This window comes from Malaclemys terrapin, chromosome 9 (assembly GCF_027887155.1).
Source record: "Malaclemys terrapin pileata isolate rMalTer1 chromosome 9, rMalTer1.hap1, whole genome shotgun sequence".
NCBI classification, from domain to species: Eukaryota; Metazoa; Chordata; order Testudines; family Emydidae; genus Malaclemys; species Malaclemys terrapin.
This window is the reverse complement of record NC_071513.1, coordinates 69,174,973-69,195,870: the sequence shown is the minus strand read 5'-3', so window position 1 is coordinate 69,195,870 and position 20,898 is coordinate 69,174,973. Positions and strand designations below refer to the sequence as shown.

At 44.1% G+C, this 20,898-nt stretch overlaps 1 long non-coding RNA gene across 1 annotated transcript; it reads left to right on the top strand.

Annotated features, from left to right (window-relative positions):
• Positions 1-509: 509 nt before the first annotated feature.
• LOC128842887 (uncharacterized) lies at positions 510-11,177 on the top strand. Its single transcript, XR_008446140.1, has 3 exons — positions 510-679; positions 2,668-2,760; positions 11,051-11,177. It is a non-coding gene; the product is annotated as an uncharacterized LOC128842887 (long non-coding RNA).
• The last annotated feature ends 9,721 nt before the right edge of the window (positions 11,178-20,898 follow it).

Sequence of the window (20,898 nt, the reverse complement as noted above, 5' to 3'; positions counted from 1 at the left end):
AAAGAGAAGTGTCTCACCGTCTCTCCACTTTCTCCCACAGGTAGCTAGCCCTTCTGTCATGTGGTTAATGGCAACAGAAAGGGACAAATTCAATATGACTCTTGATAAATAGCTAACCCAGCTTAAGCTGTTACCCAGACTCCTGGGAAAACCAATACGCCCTCCCTGGGTGACTAACAGGGTGAATGTCTGACATACAATTATTCAGATTGTGGACAGATAAAGCAGTCTGTATTATGGAAAAAGGAACACAGTCAAACCTGGGAAAACACTGGAACAAAATAGATATGCAAATTCTCCCTTCCAGTAATTTTGGCAGGTAATAATCCATTGGCCACCTCACCCATCTGTCAAACTTCCCCCACAGTTTGGATCAGCGATCAGCAGCAGTTCAAGTCTCTTGGCAGGTCTGTCTCCAGTGCCAAGGAAGCTGCTTGCCAGGTTCCATTTGTAGGCACCAATCACCTAACCCCATTTAATGAATCTGCGTTATATGGTGCTGGGTAGGTAAAGGCCCCACTGGAGCCCACTCAGTTCTGCTGCTAAACAATGTGTCATCTCAGCATAGAGTTCTCAGACTGTGCTGTGTCTTGCTCCAAAGTCGCCACAGGAGGGAAGCCAGGTGCAATTAGTACTCTTGCAGAGTCCTGGCTGCTTGAAAATGGGCTCTTTGCATAAGGTAAGAACTCTTTCCCTTTTCTATGCCTTTAATCACAGACCTCTGGAGCACGGACAGCAGCAGTGCATATTTCTGCAGCTTGCCTCCAAGCAATATGCCATAAGCATGCTGACAGGCTCACCTTTCACCCCATCTCCACACAGTCTGGAAAGGCAGCCCATCAAGTCAGCTAATTAAAATGCACATGTATTGGTTAAGTTGCATTTCCAATCAAAATCATGCATGGATTCTTGTGCACTGGTAAATTAAAATTGTCTGTTGGCTTCCATTCCCAGAGACAGTAAATCCAATTACTCATCTGTTTTTTCATTTTCACAGCTGTTCTTTGAGTTTCTAAGGAGAGCACAGATAATTTTAATCTAGGAATTTAAATATCTTCCATATGGTACCCAACCGTGTCATTTTGGGGCATTTGGTTTGAAGATTGAGAGTTACTAGAGCTTTTCAGGAATAGGCCATGGAAAACAGAGCAAATATTCCTCAAAAGTCAGACCCAATCTCACTAGCCATCCAAGTGCTTTTAGTGCCAAGACTTTGTTAGTGCTACATGGAGTACAATATATAAAAAAAGTCAAGGCTAATTACAGCATTTAGCTGCAGCTGAATCCTAGTAAGATTGTATTACTTGCACCTGGGAAAATGATCAAAAGAATATGGAATACTGTAGCTATGTCCATTTGGGGAAGATGTTCCCTATAACAAACAAGTAGTAATACTGTAGTGAAACTGCAAGGCAAATGCCTATTTATATGAATATTTGTCTAGCACATTATTTTTAGGTAGAGGAACAAAACCCAACCACATTTGGTAAAGACCGCATATTTTAGTTCTAAGTAGATTTGTGTTACAATGTAAATATTCAATGACATCCTAGGCCATCAAAGCCAAATCTGAGATTACATTAAAGAAGGTCTAAACAAAAATTTCACACAAAGGGTAGGGGGGGGATCTGTATTTGTTTTCACTGGGAGTTTCTCCTCTACTCCTTTCTGATTTGGCTACTTGCTTCATACAAGCACATTCTAACTTATAGGTTCCCTCTATTTAAAACACTTGTTCTCTGAAAGACATAACTTTTGGACAAGAAATAGTGACACAGAAGCTGAAGTGGTACCATTTTCTGTGATAAAGTGTGACTTGAATGGCTGCTGCATTCTCTTAAGGCACATACATATATTTCTATTTCTCTTCAACCATTAAGATCAGACTGGTTCTGCCTATTTAGAGACAAAATGATAGAAGTGCTTAATGGGTATTTTAATTATCCCTCTACCCAGGCTTTCTAGCCAGTGCCCAAAGTGAGTAGAAACTGATCTTTTTAGTAGTGATGAACTCTATTTGGGCATGGGAGGAACAAACACAATCAATATAGTAGCTAGAATGGCTATTAGCGGCTATGCTATCATTCAACCTACATGCTTTATCTTCCAGATATAGTACTCAAATACCAAGACAAACTCAGTTTCAATAGGAGTATAGACCTGTCCAAGATGCTCACAAAAGACTATTTCATATCAGAGATCCGAACACTGAGGGACAATAATGTCAGGCCTTCAAAGAAAGTTGATTCCCAAAGGACTCCATAGAGAACTGTCTGCACTGGATAGTCCCTCAAAAGCATCACTTTTCTCCACATGTATAAAGCAAGTCATGTAAATTCATTGGATCTAAAAGCCTCTATTCACCAGCAAAACAGCTTTCCACTTAGTAAAATGGCATTTGCTTCCCCATGGGTATATTCCACTTGCTGACATGTTTTGTCAAGTTGAATTGAATCTTACCTACAACTGTTCAGAACAGAAAGCTCTAAGGGGGAAGGGAGCTAGACTGTATAAATACACATTAAAAAAATAGATAAGCTGGCATTTTACACAACACCATCCATATATGGATACCCTGTTTCCCCGAAAATAAGACAGTGTCTTATATTAATTTTTGCTCCCAAAGATGCGCTAGGTCTTATTTTCAGGGGATGTCTTATTTTTCAGAAATGAAAAATGCCTTATTATCGGTGGATGCCTTATTATCGGGGAGGTCTTATTATCGGGGGGATGCCTTATATTACAACGAGAGGCAAAACTGTAAGTAGGCCTTATTTTCGGAGGATGTCTTATTTTCGGGGAAACAGGGTAGGATGTGTATTCAATTTATCAAAGTTATTTAAGTGATTCCCATTACTAGGGCATTGGGTCACACTTGTGGGAGGGAAATGCTATTATCTCCATTTCACAGATGGGGAACTGAGACTCTAAGATTGCGGTGGGCAACCTGTGGCCCATCAGGGTAATCCACTGGCGAGCCACCAGACCGTTTGTTTACATTTGCACGGCCACCCGCAGCTTACAATGGCTGCAGTTCACCGTTCCCGACCAATGGGAGCTGCGGGAAGCAACAGCCAGCACGTCCCTGCGGCCTGCGCTGCTTCCCGCAGCTCCTATTGGCCGGGAACGGTGAACCATAGCCACTGGGAGCTGCGGGCAGCGGTGCAAACGTAAACAAAACAGTCTGGTGGCCCATCAGCAGGTTACCCTGATGGCCCGCATGGCAAAGGTTGCCCACCACTGCTCTAAGGGCATGTCTACACTACAAAATTAAGTCAACCTAACTTATGTCAGCATACAGCACCTGCACTAATTGCATGCTTGTGCATGTCTACACTTTGCTCCTTGTGTCAGTGATGTGACTTCTCACCATGAGTACTTGCGCCAATTGAACTGTCAATGTGGGACACTGTGGGACAGCTTCTGAAAACCAGAAACAGTAGATATAAGCATCAGTGTCTACACTGATACAGCATCAACCTAACTACATCATCTCCATGAGAGACAGAGTAAATGTTGGAGTTAAGTCAGCGTAATGGGTGAGTTATGTTGGCGAGAGCAACATTTTAGTGTAGACACTTAGAATTACATCAGCATAAACTTCCTTGTGTTGGCCAAACTCCGTAGTGTAAACGAGGGCTAAATGACTTGGCCAAGTTCACACATCTAGTCTGTAGTAGAGCAGGGAATTGAATCTAGGTCTCCAAAGTCCTAGGCTAGTGCCCTAACTATAGGACCATTCTTCTGCAGAAGGGATAGATTAGTGAGAACTTTAATGGTTGTATTTTTTTCTGTAGTGTTGTGCAATGCTCATTTCTCCTGTATTATTTGTCTGTGGGAGAAGGTGAAAGAGGAATGGGAGTTCTCTTGAAGATGGGAGGCATGGTCATCTCGCCTAGGAGACATGGCTTTAGAACCCAGCACTGCCACTGACTCACTGTGTAATCTTGGGCAAGTTTCTTTACTGCTCTGTGCTTCATGTTACCCATTCCTGGAACCAGCCAGGAAATAACCACAGACAAAGGGTGAACTCGAGCAGTACTGAGGGTTAATTTATTGCTTTCCTTATTGCTTCCCTTATTTGTGCAGTTATACTCACACACACAACTCATTCATGCTGGCAGACTGAAGGCACGGATGTTGGTTTCGGTGACTGAGCCTGGCCAGGCCACAGCTGCCCAGAGATCGAACCGCTAGCCAATGAGAGTCCCCCGGAGTCCCTTCCAGTCTGCAGGAGGGCTCTACTGCTTCCGGTCCAGTCGAGTTAACATGCTATTACATTTCCTTGTTGGTAACCTCACCTGGCCGCCCATCTCAAAATTTATACCTTCACCACGATAATACCATGGTACCATAAAAAGTGATATTTGCTTCGCCATTGGCTGTCACTCACACTATTTCACTCATTCCTTACATTGACTGATTACATGTTCATAAGCATGAATACAATTGGTGATATAGAGCAATACAGCTTTACGCAAGCATCTAATTTTCTGTTGCTGCTTGTGGTTTTGTAACAGCATAACAGGAAACTATGCAGACTGTACTCAGAGCAAATGGGGGCAGGGGAGGGGGAGACTGTGTCCAGCTACATTTCTTGCCCCTTGATCAATGAATAACAATAAGGATCATCAGACAGCAGCCCCCCAGAACAGCTGGGGGAGCTTGGTGACTTGCTGAACCAACCATCAGGTATAACAACATAAGTATAAAAATACAATGAAAAGTATACCAAGAATAATCACTAAGATGGCAATGGGGTAAATTAAGACCATTAGAATTCCCGAAGCTGTGGGGGACCAACCCTTGAAAATGTCCCACTAGAGATGCTTGGTTAGGTCAACTATTTCTCCACCCAGTTGTTCAATCTGGCAGCCTTTAGCTAAAACACGAATTTGGGTGGTCCTCACAGACTGGGCCACTACTCTGACCTGTTGGGCCACATTGGAACTCTTATTTAGGAGCTCTGGGAGGGGGGAGAACGGGCAGGTCAGGTGTGGAAGCCAAACCATTGATGGTTTGGGGTGGGGATGGCACCCATGTGTTATGATAGGTGCCATTGACCAGAACACCAGATACATTGTGGGTACATTGAGTATAGTTATCGGTAAAATTACATTCTTGGCTGGAGGGTGACCAGTAGCAAGAAACATTTTTGCGTGAGGTTGTTACACACATAGATGAAGGTCCCGTGTTAAGAACAGATACCCTATTTTGCAATGGTAGGAAAACACAGAAACCCTCCTTTTGGGGCCCGGCTCAGAGAAGCAGGCATCCTGGAGCACTGAGCCAGGTGGACAAACCCAAAAACCCAATTTAACCTGCAAGCAGTGAACAGCGGGGGTGAAGTGTCCCAAAGCCTGAGTCCAGTGGGATTAGTTCTAAGGGAGAAGTCATATCCAGTCCTCCACTGGCCAAGTGTTTTCGACTAGCCAGCTAGGGACCTTGCTGGCTTGGTGCCATCCTGAATTTGTAAGTGGAGCAAGCCACACCTTTGCCCCGTTGAGGTCCATGAGAGGCTGTGACTAAAATCCCAGTCCAGATTGGGGTCCTACCAGACCCAAAGGGGAATTGCACCACTGCTCATTTGGGACACTTGACCCTCCGACCAAATCTGCGTTTGCAAATGAATCGCCATGCAGAATTGATCCCAGGAGTGGCAGGCCCATGTGACACCGCCACTTGGAGGATTTCTGGAGTGAGCACTGAGGCATCCAGCAGTCCCAGAAGACCTCCTACGGAGGGGAGACAGAAAAGTGATATTTTAGTCCCCCCCCTCCTTTGTTTATGGGGGGGCCAGGTCCCCCCACCAAATCCTTAAGGAGGGTAACATGTGCCTTTAGATCCCTGTTTTCTTCCTGCAATTTCTGGGATCTAATATGACTATCTTCCAACTTCACTGCGAATACGGCAGCGGAGGCAGCAATTGCTGAGGCTGTCTGAGCCTGAGCTTTCCATGGGTTGCACTCCCTGCGAGCCTCCACTAAGTCTTGGCGGAGCACCTCCAGTTCGGCGGTCTACCCCCTTTATCGGGTTTATACAACGCTAAATACTTCTCATAATTATTTTCCAGGTCCAGGATCATGTCCCCTCCAGAGACCACCCTGGGCCTCCAGGGATCTGGGCCTAAATTCTGCAACCATGCCAAGAAAAGGGAGGGCCGATTACAGTGCCCCACTCCCTTTTTTTTCTGCTTCCTCCTTCTTCCCTTTACCCTTCCCGAACACTGGCGTGGTACTCCTGCTCCTCAGACCCGAGACTACCTGGGCTCATTGAGCAACTCTTCAGGGCACTCGGGGCTAAGAGGGAGGGTCGGTACTACCTGGGCTCGCTAGCCTACCTGTATGGCAACCGACCATCGGGAACCCCCAAGCCTGTCCATCAAATACTGCTCGAGTTCAATTTAACCTTTGCCGCCCACACTCTCCACCATTTAGTGTTAGCCATTCCTGGAACCAGCCAGGAAATAACCACAGAGAAAGGGTGAACTCGAGCAATACTGAGGGTTGACTTATTGCTTCCCTTATTGCTTTCCTTATTGCTTCCCTTATTTGCGCAGTTACACTCACATACACACACTGCTCATTCATGCTGGCAGACTGCAGGCGTGGATGTTGATTTCAGTGACTGAGGCTGGCCAGGCCACAGCTGCCCAGAGATCGAACTGCTAGACAACAAAAGTCCCCAGAGTCCCTTCCAGTCTGCAGGAGGGCTCTACTGCTTCTGGTCTGGTCCTGAATTAGCGAGCTGTTACATTCCATCGTTGGCCTGTCTCAAAATTTATATCTTCACCATGATAATACCAGGGTTCCATAAAAGGCGATGTTTGCTTCTTTGCTTTGCCATTGGCTGTCACTCACACTCTCTCACTTATTCCTTACATTCATTGATTACATGTTCATAAGCACGAATACAATTGGTGATATAGAGCAATACAGCTTTACTCAAGCATCTAACTTTCCGTTGCTGCTTGTGGTTTTATAACAGCATAAAAGAAAACTATGCAGACTGTATTCAAAAAAGCAAATGGGGGTGGGAGGGTTAGGGGGGCCGCATCCAGCTACACTTCATTATCCCCATCTTACAGATGGGAAAAATAGAGCTGATACCTTGTACAGAACTTCATTAATACTTTGATATTTCTAGACTTAAAAGTGATATATATATATCTATACATACATATATATATATACACATACACACACTCTGTGTGTGTGTGTGTGTGTGTGTGTGTGTGTGTGTGTGTGTGTGTGTGTGTATATATATATTAGTTATTAAAAGGAGAGACAGGAGAAGACAATGCTCTTCAAGGCTGGCCTTCTGGGGGAGGATATCAATGATCTGCCCACCTCCACTGAGTCACACCACTGCCACAGAAGATTAAGCCTCCCTGCTCTTTCAATGAAGAACATCCTGGTCTAAGTAGCACCACTTCTGGGGTGCCAAACATACAAATCACCCTCCTCCTAGCCCTTCTGTATGGGCGTGTCTCAATACACATGGATCTCTTACTTGCTGAGCTTCTTCTCATAGTGGTTTCTGAGGTCTAGGCTCCCACACAGTTTACATTACCCAAGATTCCACAAAACTTAGGGCCAACTCTAGAACTCAGTCACTGACAACCAAGCCCACTAACTGTCAGTCTTTTCTAACCAAAGAGCTGTAAGACTCAGTGTACCAAATAATATTCTTTATTCTTCCCCCTCTTACTCTTATGGGCTCTGTATTGAAATAGGAGTTCAGTGGACCCAGGAGTGGCTCCTCTGTTTTAGGAATAAATGAACAGTTACCATCTTACGAGTCTAGAGAGAACAGTTTGAAGTGAATTGAAGCTCAGTCCATTTTGTCATGGTTAATTGTTCCTTTTATGTCAAAACCATAACCACCACCGTTACCCTGGTGGACAGGTCAAGGACTGAAGGAGCAAAGATAGAACCTGAAATTCCATCCAATCCCTACATGTGATCCCTCCAGTTCAGGATACTGGTTGATTACTGTAGGGAAGCTTGCACCAATACCAGCCATGTTACATTTATTGTGTAAACAGAGGATTGTTTTCCAGAGCATTATTTCAGCACCTTTCACACACACTAGAGGCCAGATCCAATGCTCATTGACTTCAATCAATCTTATACAAGGAAGTCTATGGAATCTACAGCCTGATCCAAACCCCAATAAAATGGAATAGAGAAAAAAAAAGAACTCAAGTATTTTATTTAGGAGGAGCAGCAATCCTAAAAACAGAGCCTATGCCAGATAAACAAGGCAGGAGCTTCTCTGCTCCCATTAAGACACTTTGTACTTTTCCATTTTAAGCTACTGTTTTGCTTCTATTGCACGGAATTTTAATACAGCTCAGAACAAGTCAAACAGATGCAAGTTATAAAAAAAAATCTTTTATACTGTAGCAATGCAGGACTCACCCCTGCAGCACCTCCTGCTGGTTGTCTCTGGGAATTAGCTCGTCCAGCCTCCGGAGCACCCTCTGCAGGCCTGTGTCCCGCTGCCACTTGGCCCCCGTGTTCCTCCCGGACCTGGTGCCCCATTAGCTGGGGTGCTGTCCCTTGGCAGTAACCCCTTTGTCTCAAGGTCTACCCTCCCCAGGGAGCCCCCACCCACTATCCCCACCTCTCCTCAGTATAAGGCTACTGCCAGTCATTGTCTAGCCCCCACGCCCTGGGGCAGACTGCAGTATCAGTCTACTCATCACTGGCAAGGTTGGGTTTGGATCTGCTGCCTTTGCATACCCCAGGCTTCTCTCTGCAACCCCCAGTACCCGTTGGCCTTCTGCTAGGCCACAGCCTGGGGCTTTCCAGGCTGGAGCCTCCCCAGCTCCTGTGCCTTTCCCCAACCTTGCTCCACTCAGGTACACTGTTAAGGTCCCCGCAGCCAGGTCCAGGTCCATCTCCCTCTACAGCTAGAGAGAGACTGCTGAGCTCCTGGCTCCCAGCCTCTTATATAGGCCAACTGAGGCCTGATTGGGGTGTGGCCCAGCTGTGGCTGCTTCCCCAATCAGCCTATTAGCTGCTTTCCCTGCCACAGCCCTCTCCTAGGGCTGTTTTAAACCCTTCAGCGCAGGAGCAGGGTAACCAACCCGCTACATATACATACACAAGCCACACCAAAAAGGTCAGCATTATGCAGCTACACACACCATTTAAAAAACAAAAACAAAACAGACATTGATGGGGTTACTTTATTTCATAACAATGTATTGTTCACATGACCTGTAACAGCATTACTACATGATTAGGCTATGTGGGTCATTCATAGGTATAAAAGAAACTTAAGAATTTTACATATACTGGTAATTTAAGGGAAGAAGTTCTAGAAGTATTTTTGTTTAATAACTAGGAGCTTTGGGTAACAATATGGAATTAAAACCCACAACATTTCTTGCCTGAGCAATCTGTTTTCTTCAAGTTCTGAGAGAGCAAAAATGCATCTGACACCCACTGTCTGAAGAAGACATGCCCTGTGGGGGTTCCTATCATAGGGTGGGTGACTGGAGGGTCTACACGATGGCAGAATTCTAGCTCTGCTCTTAACACTTCTTGCGTGAAGTCGTACATGGAGCCCCTAAAGAACTTGGTTTTGTGCCACACAGCAAGAGACCACTATTTTGGTAAAAACAACAAGGAGTCTGGTGGCACCTTAAAGACTAACAGATTTATTTGGGCATAAGCTTTCGTGAGTAAAAACCTCACTTCTTCGGATGCATAGAGTGAAATGCATCCGAAGAAGTGAGGTTTTTACTCACGAAAGCTTATGCCCAAATAAATCTGTTAGTCTTTAAGGTGCCACCAGACTCCTTGTTGTTTTTGTAGATACAGACTAACACGGCTACCCCCTGATACTTGACACTATTTTGGTAGCCCCTTCCTAAATCCTTCCTCCCCCTTGCACAGTGAAGTCCTCAGTTCTGCTGCCATGGAGCCATTACAGCAGTGGTGGGCAACCTGCGGCCCGTCAAGGTAATCCACTGGCAGGCTGCCAGACCGTTCGGTTACATTTGCACGGCCACCCGCAGCTCCCAGTGGCCGCGGGTTCACTGTTCCCGGCCAATGGGAGCTGCGGGAAGTGGCAGCCAGGCCTGTGCCGCTTCCTGCAGCTCCCATTGGCTGGGAACAGCAAACCATGGCCACTGGGATCTGTGGGCAGCCATGCAAATGTAAATAAATGGTCTGGCGGCCCGCCAACGGATTACCTTGACAGGCCGCAGGCCAAAGGTTGCCCACCACTGCATTACAGCCATGGAAGCAGAAGCAATAAATTTCTAGAAGCTTCTAGAATCTGGGATTTTAACCTCTATTTCCAGATGAGATCTGACTACAAATTGACATATCACCTAGCAACATTCTAGGCTCTCTCCCTTCTTGTATTCTCAACTGCTTTCTTGATTTTTTCCCCTTGTGTGCTGGTTTATAGCTAAAGTAAAAGTTAACACCCACTTTTGCAAAAGTTTAATTGGAATTACAGCTTTGAACACACCCTGGACATCCATGAGCCCTCTTACAGGACAGTTCAGAATCACCCCCAAAGTTCCACAGTTTGGGGCAGTGCCAGGATTTCTGGGATGTATGCACAGAAGGCGCTGCTGCCAGCATGCTGGAGGGCAGCCCTTGTGTGGATGAATGCTGTGCAATGACCATCTTTTCAGTAGTGCTCAACACCTCCCCTTGTGACATTTATGGCCACATTTTTAGACAGTGAATGTTCAAAATACCAAGCTCTTTTGAAAGTCTGGAGAGTTATTCTGGTATCTACGGGAGAACAAAGCTCTCTTTATATATATATTAAAAAAATCTAGCCCCAATTGTGATGCTAAGCACATCTGAAAGTTCTGGCCATAGCAGCAATTTTTTTTCCTTCCACGGAAAGATATCTGGGACCATGTTTGCATATCTGGGCACTTTGCAAATCCAGAGAATTTATGGTAATCCTTGCTTTTCATTTTTTAAATTTTTATTTAAGTCACTTAAATGATTTGTTATTTCAGAAGACAATGAAATTGTCTGGATTAAATATTCTTCATAACTTGAATTTTTAGGACCGGATATCATTCTTCTTGGTGAAGACTATACCTCACAAGGAATCTTGGTTCCAGAGTGTTTTAAATTTCTTGTAAAAAAATAAATGTATTGTCAAAGGGGCACAAAAAAAATTGAGACACGTGAGTGAGAAGTTGCCAAAAGGATGGTTTAAGCTTATTTGCTGTATCAATTAATTTTTCCAAACCATCATGAAAAGTTCAAAAAAGTAAAAACACAAGTTTAAATAAAGCTCCTGTTAAAACTGAACCTCTAACAGAATTATCAATAGTACGGCTCCCACATCACCTGAACATAGTTTATCTGTAGCCTAATGCTTTGACCTGAAGGACCCTTGGGTATTCCATATAGAAATTGGATATTCCATTCCATGTGTCAAACATTACTTTTTGACTAATGACTGAGATAGCTGCATTAATGTACCTAATAGCATGTTTTCCAGATACAATCAGGTGCTGTCCATGGGGAGGTTTGAGTGCATGTCCCATATTGACTACCCTGTGTATGAGTTTGTGAGGAGGAGAAGACTAAGATACGAATTGTCATTTGTGGCCAACATAGGAACAGTGTAGCTGGTCTCACGCATTTATAATTTTCTTATAATCCATATAATCCCCAGTCTCTTATCAAAACTAATCCCATTAAAGTTGCCTTCTTGATTTAGTTTACTAGCTTGTTACTCTTCTAAGCTTCCCTTGGGTGAGTGGGAAAATCGAGCATGCTTTTTTTAATACATCTGTAAGTTACATTTTGTGTTATTAGTGGGGAATATTTGTTATCTAAAGCCAGCGTGCAAGTGTATTCAGTGTACTTTCCAGACTACTGCTCTAGAAACTAGAATTAGGAAGATGGTGTGATAGTTAATTAAGTTATAGAATTTTAATTCCTATCTTCTCCCACTGAGTTTGAGAGTTTCCTCTAGTAAAAGTTACTGTAATTCTTCCCTTCCCTTTGTTTATAAAAGGAGAAATATTCAAGCTGCAAGTAGAGCGGATTAAGTCAGCAACTGAAAGGAATAGCACATTTATACATGCAAAGCCAGTTTATTACATACTTTCCCTCCATTAGCAAAGCTTATCCTGTTTCACAGCTATTTAAATTCAATGGACAGGTATTAATCTGTTTTCAGCTAACATTCATATCCAATATCATACACCTGATGAGCTTAGGGTGACCAGACAGCAAATGAGAAAAATTGGGACGGTGGTGAGGGGGTAATAGGAGCCTATATAAGAAAAAGACCTGAAAATCGGGACTGTCCCTATACAATTGGGACATCTGGTCACCCTACATGAGCTGGGACTGGAGCCCAAGGCCTTCTATTGCAGGAAGAACACAGACTCCTGCTATTTGAGCTAAAACTATTTGGAGACTATAGATATATACTTAACAAAGTTACTGTGTAACACAGCCTGATCTGATGAACTTTGGGCCATTTTAATATCTGCTTAACTAGTCCAGTTTGCTTTTCTGCAAGATAAAAGTCTGTTGCTGCATACAATAGAAACAAAATGGTTCTAATTTAGCCACATAGAGATGACTCCCAGCATGTTAACTATGGGGAGTTGGGTTGTTTGTTTAAACTGAACTCTACTTTTTGTTGGCTCCAATTCAATTTCCCATTTTCTTTGGAGCAGGCCTTTGTCTAGATCTTAGGCCTCCCAAGTATGCAGGGTCAATGTTTGCATGGGAGACCTCAAAAGGAAACCCCAGCATGATGCAAAAAGGAAGCAATTCAGAGACATTTCTCACACCTACCCACTGCCAACCTCCACCATAGAGGTGGAACTAACAGCTATGCCTCCTAACAGGCCACAGTAGCTGCTGCCTCTTCTCAACTCAGGCCACTGTCTTCCTTTTGCAGCCAATGAAGAAGTTGGGTCATCTTCCTGAGTGGGGCATACAGGCCTAGGTCAACATAGGGACTTAGGGTTACTGTTAGTGTGGCAAAACTTAATTGTGGGACTACAAACTCACTCACTCTCTCTGATTGTTTCACTGTGGATAAACAAATAGTCATTGGGCCACAGAGAGAGACTGACTAGTTCAGTCATCAGGGCACCCCCTGGGAGGTGAGACCCAGGATCCATTTCCCCTGCTCCAATCACTTTCATTATCCACAGCAGAACACCTCCAACAGGTGAGACTGAAGAAGCCCCACATCAGAATCTCTTGTATCTCGGTAGTTAGAATACTCAGCAGGGGATACTCCTCTGCTCAAATCTCTCCCCCTCGCCCAGCAGGGAGGGGGACTTGAACCAGGGTATCTCACACCCTATCTGAGTTCTCTAACACTAGCTTAAAAGTTTGAAGTTGGGCACCACCTGATTGTGAATGGGATCCAGCTTGTAGGCCGCTGCTGAGCACACCTATCAGAAAGGGCCTCACATGCAAATCAGGCAGGCAAAAGCCAATCTTCCCCAGTTCGTGGATTGCTCTGGGGCTTAGGTGGGAGATAGGCATTGGACACTAAAGCGGGGCAGCAGACATGCCCTAAAGGCAGAAACGTAGATGACAAGGGAACTTTTACCCTGAAAACTTAGGCTCCTACACTCACTTGGTGCCTAAGGTGTTCAACGGGAGTTCTGTAGATCACAGTGGAGCCGAAATTGGGACTTAAATGCCTAAGTACCTTTGTGGATCTTGGCCGTAAACCCAACACTTTCCTTCCAACAAGTTCTGGGGACCTCTCCCCCACCACACACACACTTCCGCTTCCCCCCAGGAGTCTTGGTCTTGATTCATAAGTATACGCCGTACTTTCATGAGCATGGGCTCAGGTGTGAGAGCCCTGACTCTAATCAAGATTTTAGTTTGGGATTCAGTGTGAATATTCAACCTAGGTCTAGTGATAAACTTGACAATCTGGCTAAATTCCAGTTTGGGTAACTACATTCTGACCCCCTGCAGTCCCCTCCTCCCCCTTCCCCACCATGGGATGTGGTATTTCTTCATCTCCAGTTCTGAACTGTCTGCAGTGTTACTATTAAACAGCTGCCATGTCCCACCCTATGGACAACTGCTGGAATAATCCCTGTGTACATAGAATTATGCAAAACTCTTTGGGAATTCTTGGGGATTAAAGACTCTAGAGTTTTAAGGTCCTAGGTTATTAGCTAACTGGCCCTGTTACTGGGGAAGAGTTAAAAATCTTGTATAAGCAGTAACTAAAGAGCATCTAAAAGCTAAAACTATATATAGGTTATACCAGATATTTCTGGCATAACTGAGTGAGACAAATGTTTTGATGGCCAAAAAAATAAATATGCCCTTTAATCTACATGAAAATGAGCAAAACTGTATATCCTATGATGAGCTTTTCACCTTTTCCTGAAATTGTCCAAGAGCCAGAGCCCAACAGCTGCACTTTCTCTGGGAACTTTTTCTACATTGTTCCATCCCATATACCTTGGCTCTCAGCTGCCTTAAACAAAAACAAAAAACACAAAAGAAAACAAAAAGAAAAAGAAAGTCACATCCATCAGAACTCTCAAGGGTGCTCCAGTAAAGGGTGGGGTCCATTCATATACAAGGTCAACCGCCAAACCAGAGATTAAATTTAAGAAACCAGTCTCTAATGGAAAATAAATGTCAGCCGAAACTGACTCTGAACAGGAAAGGCAGGGGATAGAAGTGAAGGTCAGACGATAGAGTCTGTTTTATGAGCTGCATTTTTGTGAACAGAAAAAGCTCATATAAGGTCCCCCTTTCTCCAACCTTTTGGGGTGATCTGATCAATGTCATCCAAAAAGTTCTAAAGAATGATAATCACTCTGTGGTTACACTACTATGGGCCAACTAAGAACTAGACACAGCTTATTTGGCACCCTGCCTCCCTCCAACCCCATACCTGCTCCCACTTGCTTGTCTGAGCAGTCTGTTTGGCTGCTAGGTGTTATCCCAAAATAAGTGCTAAAACCTAAATCGAGTGTTCCACTATCCAGCCTCTATTCATGGGCACTCACATGCACTTCAATAGCCTACTGTTCCAAAGACAAACTTAAGGGTATGGCCAGTATTGTTCAAGACCAGTACTGCTAGTCATGGTTACTTTTCAAACTGGGAGGAAACTATCCCTGCAAGTAACATAAGAAATGATCTGGATTATCTTCAGGGATGACATTCTCCTGAAGCAAAAGTCACAAAATGTCTGACAGAGTTGCCCTTTTCATAAGTCACTGAAGTATTAAAACTGAGTTTCACCCTTGAGACTAGAGGAAGAGATCATATCATCCTCCGACAATGCAAGACAGAAGGGCACCTAATCAGAGCTTCATAAATATCATTAAGGTAAAGTTGAAAATAATCTCAGCAGGGCCGACTCTGGCTTTTTTGCCACCCCAGGCAAAAAAGCCTCCCGCCGCTCCCCGCCCCTGGTGGGGAGCACGGCAGGGGAGGGCGCCGAGCCTGGCCGCAGGCCCGCTCTCCCCGACCGGCCGGAGTGCGGGGGGAGGGCGGAGAGCCCGGCCGCGGCTCCGCTCTCCCTGGCGGCCGAAGCGCCGGGGGAGGGCGGCGAGCCCAGTCGCGGCCCCACTCTCGGGCCGGAGCGCCGCGCTGCCCCCCTCCAGGTGCCACCCCAAGCACATGCTTGGTGGGCTGGTGCCTGGAGCTGGCCCTGAATCTCAGTCAGTGGAATAATCTTACTTTTGATCAACACTGCTCTAAAAAAAAAACACACCCTTCTAAGCTGCCTAATTCTATCCTTCATGAACAGCTTAGACGGACATTAACATTTAGCAAGCTGCTGTATACTGGTATCAAACATTTAAAAGAAGCTGAAGGGTATTTGTTCAAAGTATTAGCCTGAACAGAAAGACTGTTTCTCAGATATTAGATTTGCCTAAGGTAAGATCCTCCTTTGACAAGCCCGGTGCATCTCCCTTTGGACTTCTGAACTGCAAAACAAACATTATCAATAAAATAGGACTTGACAAGCTTAACTACTGGCAACATAATTGGAACTTGTGACACATAATTAGGCAATAAGATCCAACATGCCAAGCTTTGCTGGGGAATAATAATATGCTTCAAGTGGTATTAAAAGGTATGAGGCTGACAGCTGATGCCATTTAACCACTTAATTCCCTAAAAGGCCACAGTTTATATTATCTTTAATGAAATGGGACAGACTTTTTATAAAAGAAACAGTCACAGCCATTATTATGTTGTGCCTTGTTGACATTCTTATGACAGTGAAATCCCTTCAGAAGCCTTCATTTGAATTTTAATTCTAGTTCATTTTTTGTTGTAGAGCCTGTTTAAACTCTCATGGGAGTCAATAGAAAAATCACCCTCTGACTTCAATGACGCTGGATCAGGGCCCAAAGCAGTATTATATGAAAGACTAATTAGATATATATAAAACCAGTATTTTCGGGGTGAAAGTCGGCAGACATGGTCTCAGTCTGAAGTTTTGATTTGGTCAGATTTTGTTTCTAGGAAAACGCTGCTGGAGTTTAGTAGGCTCTTTAGTGCCCAACTAAAAAGTTAACTCCATTTTAGAAATTTAAAAACCAAACACTTATTTCCCCCACTCTTCCTTTTCTATTGTTTTATGGACATCCCCAAGAGCTAGGGAAGAACTATTCCCATTTTATAGATGGGAACTAAGCCACAGGTTAGATAAAGTGACTTATCCAAGGTCACACAGAGTTTGTGACTGAACTGGGAGTTGAACTGAGGTTTCCTGAAACTCACTCCACTGTCCTATGCACCAACCCATTTCCAAATTAACTATTCAATAATTGCTTTAATTGCAACACCCGTCAATCTCACTGCCCGTTTTATCAACCTGCCTCCTCAAGAGACAGAAAGAATATTCCAGTTGTCCCTCCAATATAGGAACAAATCTGCATTCTAGTAGAACACCTGCACAAACCCTGGAATATTCTCATGAGGTTTAGTACTATAGACCTCTAAGGGAAACCAATGGAAATTCCACATGCAGAGATCTTATAAAATTAGGACCAATTGTTTTAATATGTCACACACAAGAAGTCTTCAGCTGAAAGTGAGAGTCATTCACTGATAATCCACAGAAACACTTTATTGCTCTTCCCACTGTAGTAGAGTATTTTAAATTAATGGTGGGAAAATATCATTACAGCTTTTACATTTATTTTGCTGAGTGTCCAAACCTGAACACTCCATCCCTGTAGTCCAGAACACGATAGCTACTGACAACACTGAATGCGATATTGGGGTATAATAAATCTGCAGTAACACTTGCAGCCTTTAATTATGTATTGAGCAATTTACAGCCTTCATCTGGTGGCAGTAACGTTCTATTTTTACATCTTTCTGATGTGCATACCCATTTATAGAGCCTTTGGAGTTTGTGGTGTCTAGTTTGGTGTAATTAAGAGACAGCCAACCACCAGTGGTGGCACTAAGCATAGGCAGACTAAACAATTGCTTAAGGCCCTGAGCAGCTCAAGGGGGTCCAGATTTAGCATTACCCCTAAAATACCATTCATCTTATTTAATATGGAATTTTTTGAACAAGTGTATGAATATGTGTTATGTTGGTATGTTTTTGTTTGTGGAAATAATGCAATTAATATTTTTAGACTGTGGATGAGGGGTAAGAGGGACTGCAAATATTCCTACTTAGTGACCCCAATGGGCTAACACGGCCTCTGCCAACATCTGAAACCCATCCACTCTACTGCTGCACTAGGAGCTTACCAACAAACTTTACTCATCCACTTCCATTAAGAATGTAACATGAACAATAGTTCATGCACCCTAGGGTAGCAGCATCAAGGCAAAACACTGCACTACAGGAATTTGTAAGGACACTACAGTAAAATAGCCAAATTCTGCCATCAAATTTATCAAAATTATTTAGCACCTAGAATCCCCAATGTGCTGGGTGCTGCACAAGTATATCCCCTATGCTTCCACATTGGCTTTAGCCAAGTTGCATGGATGTAAGTGAGGGCAGTACTGACTCTGTGAGCCTGACCCCTGTTGCTGAGCATCCATAAGGCCAAAGGAAGTGCTCAGTATCCCTTGAGAACAGACCCAATAAGTGTAATCCTAGGATAAATACATTTTAAAAGCCTTGCTGGAGCCAAGTAGCCCTTTTCAGCCACCCTTGGGTTGCAGGGGGCACCAGATATCTGCTCCCACAAACAGGACCTTGGTGGGGGTGTGACGTTCCCCTATGGTGTTATCTGAGCCAGTGATCTGCTAGGCCACTCCAATCCTTGACTCTGGGAGCCAGCCTTACCCCGCTCTGCTGTGAGAACCCCCAGTCCTGGGCTGTTCACGCACAGCCTCTGGCATGTAAGCTGCTCCTTGGATTGTGCAACCGAATGACACTAGCCAATATCTCCAGTCCCAGACACAACCCTAGAAATCTCCGTCTTGCAGTGTCCGGTTATGTCCACTGGACGCTGCAAGCTTATATAAGTTTGTCAATTTAACAAAGAAATTGATATGCACCGGGCTTGTTATCCCAAGGGGAGTGTCTGACGCGCTTCAAACCAAATGTTCTGCTTCGGGTAGAACAAAAACAGATTATGAACTACAAAGATAAAATTTAAGTGATTATAAGTCAAAGCATAACAAGTCAGATTGGTCAAATGAAATAAAAGCAAAATGCATTCTAAGCTGATCTTAACTCTTTCAATGCTCTTACAAACTTTGATGCGCCTCACCACAGGCTGGCTGGTTGCTCTTCAGCCAGGCTCTCCTCTTTGATCAGCGCTTCAGTTGCTTGGTGTGGTGTCTTTAGATGTGGGTGGAAGAGAGAAAGAGAGAAAGCATGGCAAATGTCTCTCCCTTTTATCATGTTCTTTCTTCCCTCTTAGCTTTGCCCCCCTCAGTGTCAGGTGAGCATTACTTCATTGCAGTCTCAAACTGACCAAAGGAAAGGAGGTGACTCACTCGAGAGTCCAACAGATTCTTTGTTGTTAAAATCATGGAATATTAGGGTTGGAAGAGACCTCAGGAGGTCATCTAGTCCAATCCCCTGCTCAAAGCAGGACCAACACCAACTAAATCATCCCAGCCAGGGCTTTGTCAAGCCAGGCCTTAAAAACCTGTAAGGATGGAGATTCCACCACCTCCCTAGGTAACCCATTCCAGTACTTCGCTACCCTCCTAGTGAAATAGTGTTTCCTAATATCCAACCTAGACCTCCCCCACTGCAACTTGAGACCATTGCTTCTTGTTCTGTCATCTGCAACCACTGAGAACAGCCTAGCTCCATCCTCTTTGGAACCCCCCTTCAGGTAGTTGAAGGCTGCTATCAAATCCCCCTTCATTCTTCTCTTCTGAAGACTAAATAACCCCAGTTCCCTCAGCCTCTTGTCATAAGTCATGTGCCCAGCCGCCTAATCATTTTCATTGCCCTCCACTGGACTCTTTCCAATTTGTCCACATCCTTTCTGTAGTGGGGGGGCAAAAACTGGATGCAATACTCCAGGTGTGGCCTCACCAGTACCGAATAGATGGGAATAATCACTTCCCTAGATCTGCTGGCAATGCTACTACTAATACAGCCCAATATGCTGTTGCCTTCTTGACAACAAGGGCACACTGATGACTCATATCTAGTTTCTTGTCCATTGTAATCCCCACATCCTTTTCTGCAGAACTGCTGCTTAGCCAGTCCCCAGCCTGTAGCAGTGCATGGGATTTTTCCTTCCTAAGTGCAGGACTCTGCACTTGTCCTTGTTGAACCTCATCAGATTTCTTTTGGCCCAATCCTCCAATTTGTCTAGGTCACTCTGGACCCTGTCCCTACCTTCCAGCATATCTACCTTGTTGCCTAGGCCAGTGTCCTTTGTTCCTGTGAGGCTGGGCTTGTCCCATACAAACCCTGATGAGTTGTGAACTGCCCCTCTACTTCTGGAGAGTTTTTGCCTGAGCTTGTTTTATGCCATGAGGATACATTTTCAGCCTCATAACTATATACATGAAATTATAACCTATAACATTACTGTAACAATTACTATAGCATTGCTATAACAACAATGCTCAGTACATCATGAGCCTTCTGAAGACACCCGACATGACAAACTTTGCATTAGATCCCAATCATTTTACAAGGATGAACATGGGGGTGCTGGGTGTTCCCCCAAGGTACAGAGCATCACAGGGGAGCTACCTATATTATCCTACTATTCTGTGTGCAGGCATGAAGAGCCAGAACAGTGTAGTATTCCAGCTTTTTCTTTTCTCTACATATGTTGTCATCTCTCAAACATTTCCTGGAAGTAAAGTTCCTACACATAAGCATTCTATAATATATGTATAATATAGTCATTCTCTGGGGAAGCCATCGATCATAACACCTACTGCATGGTCTTTCTGCTGAAAAACCAACATGAGAGCAGCCTTAGGCCCAAAAGGACCCAGTTCTTTTGTAAGTTTGACTCAGTCTTTTAGTGAAGTTCCTGAACTTCACCAGTCTGAAGTAAGTCTACTGGGACACAACTTCCTGGGACAGAAAGCTCAGTTTGTTCCATTTTCTTATAGAAGCTGAATCTACAAGTTGACCCAAGATAAAAATCTTGATTCCCAATTTCAAACTGCTCTGTACTGGTCCTAGGTTTTGGTGCTGGCCATTATGAAGATAAAAATCAGCTGTCAAATTCAGATCTCGGTTCAAAATCTGAACTCATTCTCCCGCCTGAAGTTGGAGATACTAGATCAGGAGCTTTGGCTTAGGCTTCTTTCTAACTGCCACACATTCTACAAAACACCACACCTTTTCCTTTGCATGAGAATTACAGTAGGTGGCTAATGTTACTGCAGGGTAATTGACAAGTTTGTTGCTTCTGAATAGGGGTTGGCGTATTAGCCCTGTACACCACAAATAAGTACAGTAATGTAG